This window comes from Mytilus californianus, unplaced genomic scaffold (genome assembly GCF_021869535.1).
Source record: "Mytilus californianus isolate M0D057914Y unplaced genomic scaffold, xbMytCali1.0.p SCAF_10, whole genome shotgun sequence".
Classification (NCBI taxonomy): domain Eukaryota; kingdom Metazoa; phylum Mollusca; class Bivalvia; order Mytilida; family Mytilidae; genus Mytilus; species Mytilus californianus.
Genome location: NW_026262582.1, coordinates 4,893,135 through 4,908,618, shown reverse-complemented (window position 1 = coordinate 4,908,618; position 15,484 = coordinate 4,893,135). Strand labels below are relative to the sequence as shown.

Here is a 15,484-nt window from a genome sequence, read left to right as displayed (position 1 = left end):
TTCCAACCCTGTATCATCAAAACAGCTAGGAGCATCATAGGCGGATCCAAAGGGGTTAGCGCTGGGGCCCGGGCCCCCCTTTCGAGGGAAAAATTTGGTTGATTATATAGGGAATCACTGAAGCATGACTGGCGCAAAGTTTTTGTTTTTATTCTGAGTACCATCTTTGTATAACAAATTATTCTTGTAACCTATGAGATGCAGTTATAACGAGGTAAACATTGGATTATCTCCCTTTTCTCAGAAAAAAAAATTCAATTAAGAAAACCATTGGAAATTCATGATATGTCAGATACTTAAGAAAAGTACAAATTATATCGCTTTTCCAAACGCCTCGAACTCTAATTAATAATTAATTCAAAAGAGGTAAGGCCAATATCCATTGAATTTGTTTCAATCATTTGTTCAAAATCAGAAAATTGATGAAATGTACAGTTTTCTAAATGATATTTAGCAACCATGTTTGTGTGTCTCTGTTACTCATTGATCCTGAAAACAATTTCGATAAAAAATTGATGCGGTTTTGGAAAATTTTACATTGAAGGATACCAAACCAAAATGAATTAACTTGTACCTGAAAGACAATACATAGCTTATAACTTCTTATTCAAAGGTGGTTTTGGTTACGAGGTGTCCTTTTTATTCATTTTTTTGATATATACTCGAAACTTGCTAAAATCTTTCAAAATTGAACCTTGGAGTCATCTTTAGTCATTTAAAGATCGAGTACGTAAGTTAACAGCGATATAATATTGTTTATACAAACTCAAAGTGTGGATGATGACGCTAACACATGTATACACACTATACACACTTGTGTTACTTCCGAAGATTATTTCCTCCACTCTCTAATATACCACCAAGCAGACTGTTAAATATAAATATTGTTGATACATTGTGATTCGTTTCGTTCATTCAAATTTGAGTCTATATTTCATAGAAAACCGACACATGGCTAATTATCTATAGATGTATGTATTTAGACATTCCTCTGTCTCCAATACACATGATGTATTGATGAGCCTTCCTGGCCGACAATACCCACAGATAACTAATACTGTTACATGCGGCCTATTTACACAAATTAATCAATAGTATTAAAAGGAAACTAAGTGCTATATCGTACAAAGTGTATGGTAGTGCAGATAAAACAAATTAAGTGCTTGAAATTATCTGGGACATAACACTAATCCCAGGTATTATAAGAGGTTTTATATTCAAATGAGAGAAACGAGAACCACAAAGTGAGCATTTCTATAAAGATATCTCCTGAGAAATTTCCTGATACATGGGGAGGTAAATGATGTTGTGAACACGCAAAATAGACTTCGTACTATTTTCCTTCTGGTCAACCGTGGAGATCATGGATAAAGCTGGCCGCTAAGGTAATATCTACGTATATATTAATCAAATTAACCTTTAGTAAATACATTTTTTTTCGACAAGTGAAGATAACACTTATATTATTGAGGTAAAAAAATGTATTCATATAATATGTACTTGTTTACTGTCTTGTGTCTTGAGGAAATATAGGATAGGATAGGTAGGTAGGTAAAATTCTGTTGAAAAGTTTACATAGACTATGTATATGATATAGGGAATATCTGGAGTTAACGATCCTTAATTGAAAATGGTTTTAACTCTGTTAGGCTAGGCAAAAATATAACGGTAGGTAGTTATAGAGAAGAAGGAAATAGAGCAGTTGTGTTTTCGTCTGACATGCATGAGATAAGAGATATGCATATTTTATTTTGATTGTAATGAACCAGTAACAACAGCAATAACAGTATAATAATATCAAGCATCTGAACGATGCGCTAATGTCTGCAAATATGCCTCAGACGGACCACGAACACGCAAAACATATTATTTCTGTTTATTTTATTTTTTTTTCATTTCGAAAATAAGTTTTACCAACTTTTAAAAAAAAACCTACCAAAATTTGGAGAATAAAATTGCCTTATGTATTCGCACTGTTATACGAATTACTTCCATGGTTCAGGCCAATTGAATTAACTAATAAATAACTTATTATAAAACGTATAGATCTTAGTCAACGAGGGCGTAAGATAGTTATGAAAAACGATACTGTACACAATACATAAATCTAGTATATCAACTGTATACCAAAACCGAAAAAAAAAAGAGATATAGTAAATAAATGCAAATATCAATAAATATTTCGGATGTCAGATATTTTTCATCAGCATGATTTCAAATGGACATTTTCATAACAATCTTCAACGTTAAACAAAACCGCAAAACGCTTGTATAATTCTTAAGGTAGGTCGGGTATATTTTTCTAAGCATCTTTTATGGGCATTTTTCAAAAGTACTCTTTTGGTTTAAACATATTTTACCAAATATCATTCAATATACAACAGAAACATCTAAAAATTGAAATTTTAAGATTAAACTGTCAAAAAATCAAGATTCGTTAAGTGTATTTAAGATTATCAGAAAAAAAAAACTTTAAAAATTAATGGCCGATAATTGTACTGAATTTGATAGTACAATTTGTGTCTTTTGAATTTTCAAGAAAGGAGGCCCACGACCCCCTCATTTTTTATATTTCGGAAGTTTTTATAAAAAGCAATTCCCTCATTGAATTTAACCAATTCTATATGTTTTTAAGAGTAAGAATTGTCTCGGACGAGTTCGAAAATCAGTGCCGATGAACTATTTCTAAAAGAGTTAAGCCCCTTGGAAACATTAATTATATGACAAATTGCATCGTTAGTGCTCTCATGTGTACAATTCTTGCCCGATTTTTATGAAAATTATATTGTAGGTGTATATCAGCAATGTCTAGGACGAGTTCAAAGATCAGTGCCGATCAATTATTTTTTAAAGAGTTATGCCCTTGGAAACATTAATTATATAAAAAATTGCATCTTTAGCACTCTCATGTGTACAATTCTTGCCCGATTTTTATGAACTTATATTGTAGGTTAATATCAGTATTTTTATGAAACTTATATTGTATGTTAATATCAGTAATGTCTCGAACGAGTTCAAAAATCAGTGCCGATCAATTATTTTAAAAAGAGTTATGCCCCTTGGAAACATTAATTATGTGCAAAATTGCATCTTTAGCGCTGTCATGTGTAAAATTCTTGCCAGATTTTTATGAAACTTATATTGTAGATTTATATCAATATCAGCGATGTCTTGGACGAGTTCGAAAATCTGTTCCAATTACTTATTTTTAAAGAGTTATGCCCTTGGAAATATTAATTATATGGAAAATTACCTTGTGAGTGCTCTCATGTGTACAATTCTTGCCAGATTTTTACTAAATTTATATTGTAGGTTTATATCATCAATGTCTTGGATGAGTTCGAAAATCTGTGCCGATCAATTATTTTGAGGCAGTTAAGCTGCCTTATGCTAGCACTCTAGATTTGTGTTCTTCCCAACGAATGCTGAAAAAGTGCCATTGTTATAATCTAGAAGGCTAATATGTTATTTATAACTAATTAGACATTTTATCATACTTTTAATTCTGGAATACAATAATAATGACCAGAATAACCTTAAATGATCGTCGAACGACCCATAATATTTGAAGTTGCACATAGGAAATAGCGCTCAGTAGAAATCCGTACGTAGTTAATTATTCCCTGTGCTTTTGGCTAAGATGTCAAAGAACAATTGTATGAAATATTTCATCGCCGAAAATCTGTAATTACAAATGGCAAAATGCGCAGGAATATTGTTCATGTGCACCAAATATATGTACAATACCAAAATGATAGAGGAAATAAAGTTATATATAGTAGTCTAAGTTGGCGGTAATTTTAACTTACAATAAACGTAAGTTCGTTTGATTCTGATGATATAAAGCCCGATTAAAAGAAAGTATTGTTAATAATGATATTCTTTTAGTTTAAGAAGTTTGTGATTATTTAATTGATTGCAATTAAATGTTTGAACATTTAAATTCCTTTCCAATCAGGTCGATGTTTTAAGAAATGCGGAACAACTCGTCCCAGAGACAAGTCGGACCGAGTCCACTCGGACCGTCTAAGAAGACAACTCGGACCGCTTGTCAGATTTACTTAGGGTTTCATAAAATGTAAGACTAATATGTCTAGCGGAGCCATTAGTCTTTCGTTTGTGCATTGGAGACTATTTAGGGGTATTTTGAGGGGCCTAAAGAAAGGAGGGGTTTACTGAAGAACCCTATTGGATTTTTGTTTTTTTTAATTTTCAAATGACTATTACTCGAAAACAGTAAGTGATAGACACTTGGGGTCTTCTGTAATGAGAACAAGACAATAAAACAAATCAAATAAAATATAGGGTGAGTCCCTGGGGGTCATCCCACCCCCTTCAGTTTGAAAATGTACTTTTACCTTGTAAACGGTCGCGATCCCCAACCCTAAACCATATATATTCATGTATGGGACAATAAAACAAATCAAATGAAAATGATTTGGGAGAGTCCTCGGTGTCACCCCACCCCCTTCTGTTTGAGAACTTGTATATGGTCGAGATCCCCACCCCTAAACCATATATATTCATGTATGGGACAATATAAAAAATCTAAAATTTGTAATATGATACGATTATTCTAATAATAATTTTCACTTGATATCATTTTCAATGGATTTGTTTGGCATTTTTGGAGGAAAAGTTATTTGTTTTAAATTTATATTTTATGTTTTTTTTATATCTAGTAGCTAATGCCCCGTTTAACGAATATGGGTATGTAATAGCTGTATATTCGTTTAAAGGGGTATAAGCTACGAGATATAAAAAAAACATAAAATATAATTTTTTTTTGTTCAATCATTGATGAAAATGAAATTATGAAATAACTCGGTTTAAGCAGCCAGTTTGGCTCAATTTTGTCAAAATAAGCTAATAAACATCTCTGATGAATTATTCACTTGCAAGTGAATAATTCAACCTCATTGAATCCGTATTCATATTACCTTCTATTTAACCGCTTAGCTTGAGATGGGTTACGCACGAAATAGGCCTGTTCAGCTATTAAAAGGAAAAGAATGTCAACATTTAATGTGAAACAAAGGTAAACACGTTGGTTGACAGATATGATCCACAAAAACTCATTCTTTTACAGGTAAAAATTATGAATAGCATATTTGTTTAACCTATAAAATAAAAACAAACAGACCAAGAAAAATCCAATTGCACATGTACGCTATCTATATATATCTTTAATTATTATTATATTGGGTTATATGACTGTCGGCAGTCTTCGAATGTCACCTCGATGGTTAATTAGATGGCGTCTAGACTAAAATACACATAACAATGCTGATACATTTTATCGAGTCCATTCATTGTTAATGGTTTATTTTAGACTTTTTGTAAGTTGGATATACGTTTTAGTAGGTTATAAATCAAATATGAGAATTTGAGTCAAATCGGTGAACATAAATTTGACAGCTAATGCTACCTTAAAGTTGGGTGAGAAATCAAAATAATGGTGTTAAGGGCATATGATTCAGTTTACTGTAACAGGGAGGATAAAAACGTCGCTAACGTAAAATGTTATTTTTCGCGGCGTCAAAATGTGACATGTTGGAAAGAGATGCTATGATTGCCAATGAGACAACTATCGACCAAGTTCAAATGAAGTGGATGTAACCACTTATAGTCAACCGTACGGCCTTCAACAATGAGAAATACCAATACTGTATAGTCGGCTGTAAAAGGCCATGACATAAAAAATATGAAACTATTCAATTTAGAAGACAAACAAAAATTGTATAGTATGTCCTTAACATTTTGCTTAAGGTTGATCATCACCTAATATTTCCCCATATAGAGTATTATCTTACCTTCTATACATTTCTAGGAATATGATTGGTTAAAAGCGTCCGCGTGGAGACCATGTATATTCCATATTAGGTTAGTAGGGAGGCGGGGCTTATTACAATACACGGTTAGTAGTGGAGTTATGACTTTGGCACTATTTGCTTATTTGAATGTTTGGAAAGTGATGTTTAATATTGTTATATCAATATTGTTGATATTAAATTGTTATTGTTGGCATTGATTTTTTTTGGGAGACCAATGAAAATAGGTTCTTAAAATCGAACACTTGAACACTTTAATATAAACATAAGAAGATGTGGTATGATTGCAAATGAGACAACTCTAGTCTAAATTCAACAAATAAAGATAGTCGGTAAGATAAATTCGTTGCATAGTGTGCTAGTGACCTAATACGATATATACGGGGTCAGTAAATTCCATATGGGGTTCGAGCTTCGCTTTCACCCCATATGGAATTTACTGACCCCGTTTATATCGTATTAGGTCACTAATACACTATGTAACTAATATTCTTATACTTTGTTAAAATGGCGATTTTACCATGCTTTTTTTCAAAATATAACTAAAAGTGTATCTCGTTTTGAAAATTTTGGATTCACATATTTCGGAATTCAAATTTTTCAGTTGATTTTTGTGCTCAAACCAACTATGTGATATTCGGGTGGACCCAAGGATTGATCATGCGACACAGTATGTTTTTATTTACCATATTGACCTTGAGATTGATTTTGCGCAATCACAATTCGACTTTAACAAATTCCTTGAAGATGAAAGGAACAGAGGAAATCTTCCTCATAGTTTGATTCAGAGACTCAAAAGATTTCATCTTGACTACAAAGAAAACCGATGATTTGTATATGGAACCATTTTATGGTTAAACAGCTGTTAAAGTTGTTTTTGCACTCAGTTATTTGTAGCAACTTTATTTGATTTCAGCAATTTGGGACATAATTAACTTTTCATAAATAAACTTATATATATGGGTTGTTACCGTAATTTGACCTATAATTGTTTACTTTTTACACATTGTGACTTGAATGGAGAGTTGTCTTATTGGCACTCATACCACAAATATAAATATACCACATCTCTTTTTTTATATTAAGCTTTTTATGAACACTTTTCAGATAAATTATATTAATTTTATATTCATTTAATAAGTGTCCGTGTAACACCCGATAATGTACTGTTTTTCTATAGCTCTGTGTTGGGCAAAGTCGTACAAAATAGACTTGTTAGTCTGAGACTGATGACTTGAATGATGATCTAACAAATGATTATGTTTGAAAGATGTGGGGTATATACCAGATCTAGAGAGCCAGCAACCAAACGACATGAATAACTGGAAGACATCTAGAGGGCAAAATAAGTCTCCAACAGTAGCCAGGTGTCTATGCAATAGGATAAGCTCTACATCGCACTGAGTAAAAAAAAAATGAAACTGATAACTGTATCTTTCAACTGAAGATGAAAAAATTGTTAACATGTTTTTTTTTTTCATGCAATGTACTTTCATAACTTCACTATAATTGTAGGAAATACTTAAACTTTGACAATTGTTTGATTTAGATTAGAAAGAAACCCACTTGATAGAAAACTATTTGAAATCTCGAGTCATTACCCATAGACGGAAATGTTATAAGTATAAATGTATCTCTTAATGAATGACAAAAATAGAATTCAATAATCATACATAAAAGTCAAGTATTTAAAAATTCATATGTATTAACATAAATTTTTAACAAATCAGAAACTATATATATATTTGCTATCTGAAATAATGAAGAATTAATATTATGGTTGTAAACAGATATACCCGCCCATGATAGAAGACAGTGGGGCACTATGTTTTCTATTCTGTACATTCTAATGATTGGTATATTCTCAGATTAAATATTTTGGTTGAGATATAAAAATAATAAGATGTGGTATGATTGCCAATGAGACAACTCTCCAGCAGAGACTAAATGGCATATAAGTTAACAACTATATGTTACCGTACAACCTTCACCAATGAGCAAAACCCATATCGCAGAGTCAGCTATAAAAGTCCCAGAAATGAAGATTTGGTCACAACAACTTGAAACGTAGTACATTGTGAGGTTACCTTTTCATTGACTTTGAACAAATTGTACGACAAGAAAATATAAGAGAATGATAATTCCTTTCTTTATTGCTTACATGTAACTGTAGCCTTACACTTATTTTTCTTTTAATTTTATTTCAGTTAATGTATTGGCTTTACACAGTTTTGTAATTCCGTAAGATTGGTGAAAATTTACTTGATTTTAGGTTGTTTCACTGTCATCTAATGAAAATTTAGCTTACCAAAAATTTGAACCATGGAACTACTGAATTTTACTCCACATTATTAGTTGGTCATGAAATAATCAACCTTGGTGTATGGCAGGCAACCTGTGATATTCATCTTATTCTAGATAGTGGAACGCACACAAAAACGGAAAATTTAGAACGTTTTTAGCTCACCTGGCGTAAAAGCCATAGAGCTTATCTCATCATTTGGCGTCCGTCGTCCGTCGTCGTTGTCTGATAACTTTTACAAAAATCTTCTCCTTTGAAACTGCCGGGCCAAATTTAGCCTAACTTAGCCACAATCATCCTTGGGGTATCTATTTTTAAAAATGTGTCCGATGACCCCGCTTGTCAACCAATATGACTTGCATGGCTTAAAATATAACATAGGGGTAAGATGCATTCAAATTTTCAAAATTCAAAATGTTGAGCTTGTTCTTAAATGATGAACTTTGCCATTTTTTAAAAATGTTTTGCCTATTATTTCGAAAATTATAATAGATAGACAGAAATTTTGAATTGCAAAATGATCAACAAGACAAGATCTGAAAATGAGTCAACATGGCCGAAATTTTCAGTCAACTCCTTATTAGACTGATTGCCCTTTAATGACGATTTATACACGGTTTTTTTCAATTTTGCCTAATATCTTAAAAACTATATTAGATAGATAGAAACTTTAATTAGCGAAAATGATCCGCAAGACAAGATCTACAATTAAGTCAAATGACCGAAATTGTTAGTCGACTCTATATTGAGGTTATTGTCCTTTAATGACGATTTTTCTCATTTTTGCCTATTATCTTGAAAACTGTAATACTAGTAGATAGATATGTAATGTTTATTGGTCGTTATTGCTACAAATTCGAAGAGTCTTATTGTAACAATACAGGTTTCACGCTGAAGGAAGCGTTGTGTCGATTTAGACGTTTCGCGGGAAAGTTAGTGGCCGGGTCGAAGGTTATAGGGGTGATCGTAAGGGACTTTCTATGTTCCGTAAGGGGAACATTTAGAGAACACCCCTATCAAGGAAATAATGTATTCGACCACGGGTATATAAGAGAATAAGAAACGGCACTCGAGGCCGTCAGTTGGCTATCAATGAGCTGTCATTGTTCATAAATCAATAGAGCGTACGGTGTATATGCTAGTAGAGCTATAACACTGTAAGAACACTTTGTACTGGGTACAAAGTGAACGTAAAAGTTGATCGGATTGACAGAGCAGACTGTCCTACTCGGAGGACAGACTGTACCAGCCCGCACTGTCTGGTAGTGACAGACTGTCCCACTCGGACGACAAGTTGTATAAACCCGACTGTCTTGTAGTGACAGACTGTCCCAATCTGAGGACAGGCTGTACCAGCCGTACTGTATTATAGTGACAGACCGTCCTATCTGGCAGACATGGGGTAATTGAAATATGTAATTGTAATTGTCTGTAATTAATTACAATTCCTCAAGTAATTGAATGTAATGTGTAATTGAGCATTTTTTCAATTACAAGTAATTGAAAGTTATGAATTACAAAGCCAAAAATGTCTGTAATTGACAATTACTTTTCAATTACAACTCAATAACATTTGAAATTTGGGATCAGAAAGATTGAATCTTGTGTTTTCTCACAAAAATTATGAGCCATGACCTTAGCAAATGTAGTTAGCTGACAAATCAAAGCCTACACAGTATACCTTCTGTAATTACACAACCATGGAAGATTCTTTATTTTGTAATGAATGAACAAACAATAAAAAAAAAAATATTGTAGAGCCATGCCATAATTTGTGTTTAAAAGAAACCATTAGTAAGTCATCGTCTTATACCTTAATTAGCTTGTTACCTACATGTATATTCAGATTGATATTGTTAGACATTGATTTAGCATAATCAATTTGAAAGGTCATCAGTCAATCAATAAATATAACCTCTGGCTATTTGTTTTATCATAAGTCTAGGTTAGTCTATGGAAAGGTATATACTATGAAATTTAGAGCGAGGGGCTTGCCCCAAGCTCTTAATTTCATAGTATATACCTTTCCATAGACTATCCAATTTAGCACATATTTACAACTCGAGTAATCTTTTAATTGGTCTATTGATAGTTTATTTTGGCTGACTACTTGTATCACAGGTGTTTGTAAAACGGAGCTCATTAACGAATTTTGTAAATCTACTCACCAGTATCATTGTAAAATATGTGATTTCAAAAGGCCCTTCACTCCAGAATGAAAAGATGGTAGCTGCTGGTGTAAGTATGTATACTGATATAAAGCGGTGTTTTACTATACATGTTCTTCTTAGGTAAGATGACAAAATGAATTGACCAAAAGCAGGTAATAATGAAATTGCAGTGGAAGCTTTACATGTTTTGAAAACATTTTTTAATTTCACAGTAAAACTAAAGCTATAATAAATTTGAAACATATAGATAGTTTGTCCCCAAAGATATAGTCTAGCAGATAGGCATTAAAAAGCAACGTCAAATAGATCAGAGATTATAGGTTTTGTGTGTTTTTTTTTATTAGTTCAAAGTAAAAACTAAAAGATTTATCAGAATATGTTTATATATATATATATATATATATATATAGGTGGCACATTATCTTCAGACATAATCACAGTTTTTCAATTCATGACATCGTCCTGAACATGCAGGAAATATTTGCCACTGGACATTAAGCAACCAATAATCAATAAATCAATCAATTCATGACGAAATAGATCACTTTCCTTAAGAAATTAAAAAAATTATTACCAAGTTGCTTTAATTTTCCTTCACAAGTTTTCATAGTACACACTTTTCTGTGTACAAAGTAATTGCGTGGATGATACATTATCATAATTTTAAGATATCGTTGTACTCTAATCAAGGTATAAAGAACCATATGTATTACCCTTTTTTTTAATGATAAAATTTGCAATTGTCAAAAACATTTTTTAGATCCAAAGATTTTAATAACAGGATATTTAAAAATCAATGTGAAAACTAATTACAAACTATTTAATTTAATGTCTTTAATTTGGAACACAGCATTTTATTTCAAAATAGCCAGTGGCAATTTTTGTTTTAAATATCTTGATTACGATACAATGAAGTCTTACCCTTGTGGTCATTCATGCGTAGTTACTTAGTACACAGGAAAAGTATGTACTATGAAAATTAGAAGGCAAATATAAGCAATTTGATTGGACGAGAAGTTGTAAGTATGTGCTAAACTATATAATGACTGTTTTTACAACAGTTATGTTAACATGCTAAACAGGTGTTAAGCCAATTAGAGAGAGATAAATATACCCCTAGGTACATGATTCTTTTTTAAATTAATTAATTGTGATTAAAACTACATTATATTTTTAAAAAAGTCAGACTTTCTAAATCATTTCTATAGGGAAAATAATTTTAATAAGTTGTGTGATCAAAATAAAAAAATAAAATTTTATCTATAGGGCTCTCTTCTTTTATCATTTTTAATGAAATACATTAAAACATAAAATTTCAATAGGTAATTAAACAAAATTCAATATTTTCCAAATATTGAATAAGGCTTTTTATTATTTTGCACATTAAATTAAACCAGACATCTAGTCCTAACCATTCCTGATAGACAAAGTATTATGAGCACTTCACATTTATGTTTGTTTTTTCTTTATTCCCGTAACACAGCAGATATGTAACTTTTACTCTTCTTTGATACTGGCTGAATTTGAAAATAGTCACTGTAGATCTCATTTGTTATTACTATAAAGCAATGTATGATAGTTATGTACATATGATAGAATAAATGCATGTTCTAAATTTTCCTTTCAAAAGTAATTGAAGTAATTAATTACATTTGCCAAGTAATTGGAAAGTAATTAATTACATTGTCAAAAAAAGTCAAATGTAATGTGTAATTTAATTGAAGATTTTGTAATTGTAATTGAATGTAATTAATTACTTTCAAAAGTAATTGACCCCCTGTCTGCTATCTGGAGGACAGGCTGTTAGATTGTATTATATTTGTATATATATAATTGTCCTTTGTTACTTCATATCGGCAAAGAGCCCATGTGTATATTTTTGTTCATTGTGTATTTCATAGATAGTTAATAGTATTGTCGTATTGTTTATGGACAGCTTGAATCCAAGTATTTACTAGAACGTTCATTTGAGATATAAACGTCTGGTTACACGTTACAGATAGAAACTTTTATCAACACAAATAAGCAAATGGCCGAAATGTTCAGTCGACTCATTAATGGAGGTATTGCCCTTTGATTATAATTTTAACAGTTTTTGCCATTTTTTTGCATTTTTTTGCATTTTGCGTTTCGCGGGAAAGTTAGTGGCCAGGTCGAAGGTTATAGGGTTGATCGTAAGGGACTTTCTATGTTCCGTAAGGGGATTATTTAGAGAACACCCCTATCAAGGAAATAATGTATTCGACCACGGGTATATAAGAGAATGAAAAACGACACTCGAGGCCGTCAGTTGGCTATCAGTGAGCTGTCAATGTTCATAAATCAATAGAGCGTACGGTGTATATGCTAGTAGAGCTATAACACTGTGAGAACACTTTGTACTGGGTACAAAGTGAACGTACAAGTTGATCGGATTGACAGAGCAGACTGTCCCACTCGGAGGACAGACTGTACCAGCCCGCACTGTCTGGTAGTGACAGACTGTCCCACTCGGACGACAAGTTGTATAAACCCGACTGTCTTGTAGTGACAGACTGTCCCAATCTGAGGACAGGCTGTACCAGCCGTACTGTGCTATAGTGACAGACCGTCCTATCTGGAGGACAGGCTGTTAGATTGTATTATATTTGTATATATATAATTGTCCTTCTGTTATTTCATATCGGCAAAGAGCCCATGTGTATATTTTTGTTCATTGTGTATTTCATAGATAGTTAATAGTATTGTCGTATTGTTTATGGACAGCTGGAATCCAAGTATTTACTGGAACGTTCATTTGAGATATAAACGTCTGGTTACACGTTACAGATAGAAACTTTTATCAACACAAATAAGCAAATGGCCGAAATGTTCAGTCGACTCATTAATGGAGGTATTGCCCTTTGATTATAATTTTAACATTTTTTTGCATTTTTTTGCATTTTGCGTTTCGCGGGAAAGTTTGTGGCCGGGTCGAAGGTTATAGGTGTGATCGTAAGGGACTTTCTATGTTCCGTAAGGGGAACATTTAGAGAACACCCCTATCAAGGAAATAATGTATTCGACCACGGGTATATAAGAGAATGAGAAACGACACTCGAGGCCGTCAGTTGGCTATCAATGAGCTGTCAATGTTCATAAATCAATAGAGCGTACGGTGTATATGCTAGTAGAGCTATAACACTGTGAGAACACTTTGTACTGGGTACAAAGTGAACGTACAAGTTGATCGGATTGACAGAGCAGACTGTCCCACTCGGAAGACAGACTGTACCAGCCCGCACTGTCTGGTAGTGACAGACTGTCCCACTCGGACGACAAGTTGTATAAGCCCGACTGTCTTGTAGTGACAGACTGTCCCAATCTGAGGACAGGCTGTACCAGCCGTACTGTATTATAGTGACAGACCGTCCTATCTGGAGGACAGGCTGTTAGATTGTATTATATTTGTATATATATAATTGTCCTTTTGTTATTTCATATCGGCAAAGAGCCCCTGTGTATATTTTTGTTCATTGTGTATTTCATAGATAGTTAATAGTATTGTCGTATTGTTTATGGACAGCTTGAATCCAAGTATTTACTGGAACGTTCATTTGAGATATAAACGTCTGGTTACACGTTACAGATAGAAACTTTTATCAACACAAATAAGCAAATGGCCGAAATGTTCAGTCGACTGATTAATGGAGGTATTGCCCTTTGATTATAATTTTAACATTTTTGCATTTTTTTTGCATTTTGTGCTCATTGATATGTATTAATATATTTTCACTGACTTTAAACATAACTTTACCAATTTTATAAAAAGTACTTGTTACAACTGTTTGTCATTACTCAAATATTTTGCTGAACCAAATAGTGTTGAAAAAGCATGACAATGCGGAATATGTCCGTCAATGATAAAATACAATTTTGAAATATAATAAGCCCTCTTTTGCCGCCAATAGATAACTGTAAAGGCTAGATTTAGTACGAGTGTTAGCGCTTACTTAGCATGACGAAAGGGATTATCATTGTTTTTACAAACTTAGAATATTTTAAAGTGCTCAACGCACAAATGATCTTGATTAGTTTTTAATTTTTTTTTCATTATCAGTGCAATGTTTACAATACATGCATTTTCTTGCTGGATACAATGTATCATTATTGTTTGTCGTTCATTATTTTTTACATAATTCAGGCCGTTAGTTTTCTCGTTAGAATTGTTTTACATTTGTAATTTTGGGGCCTTTAAAGATGTATATGCGGAATGGGTTTTGCTCATTGTTGAAGGTCGTACGGTGACTTATAGTTGTAAATTTCTATGCCATTTGGTCTCTGGAGGAGAGTTGTCTTATTGGCTATCATACCACATCTTATTTTGACGATTAAGAAATTGTTTGCTAAAATATAATGCGTACACATACTTTTGTAAAATTCTTATTTGTCAACTCAGCTTTAAAGTGGAATAGTAAACTGAAATAAGACGACAAAACGATTCCGGTGTGTGTTTTCAGTTCATGCAGCTACACACGGTAAACTTGAGTACATTTGACAACTTGTTGACAGAATGACCACAGAAAAGGAAATACTTTTCTCTTTGTTGGCTTGCAAACATTCAGTGGAAAAAAAAAAATATTAACTCGCGCTCTCTCTTGTTTATTCGAGATGATATTTTATCTTGTACATTTTTGTTGCGCATTCAAATTAAAAAAATCTCTTAAAATTGCATTATTTAAAAAGGAAATGTTTGTTTTTTCGTTCGGTAAAATGCCCAGTTACTTGTTATGTAATTACTGTTCGAAATTGTTCATATTATCTTTGTACTGTAGGATGCATAATATGAAGTTATTTCCCTTGATTTCTGAATTGTCAATGGCATATTCAATGTGCTCTGCTCTATCAATGTATATGTGTCATATACACATACAATTTAGCTTCTCAAAATCTTGCATAAGAAGTTTGGCTAATCCTAGCTTTATGTTAAAATGAAGTAATTATTTATATAGGCGACAATGGAAGCCTTTTTGGGTTCTGCGTTTTCACTATAAGCATGATAAAAGATCCATTGAAAAACTGTCATATTTTGAATTTCAACACCTTTGGGTGTAAATAAAGCTGCAAAACACATATGGTGCCGCAGTCTTTTTCATAGAAAATGGGATTATTTAAGGATACTCTATGGTTCCAGATTTTTCGAAATAGTAAAAATGAAGAAC

At 32.5% G+C, this 15,484-nt stretch overlaps 1 protein-coding gene across 2 annotated transcripts in view; it reads left to right on the top strand.

Annotated features, from left to right (window-relative positions):
- The first annotated feature begins 1,107 nt into the window (after positions 1 to 1,107).
- Positions 1,108 to 15,484, top strand: part of LOC127717490 (uncharacterized) — a 51,539-nt gene continuing 37,162 nt past the window's right edge. For both annotated transcript variants that reach the window (XR_007989204.1, XM_052223157.1), the window contains exon 1: positions 1,108 to 1,385. The gene's annotated coding sequence lies outside the window, so the exon portion shown is untranslated. The remainder of the gene's footprint in view (positions 1,386 to 15,484) is intronic.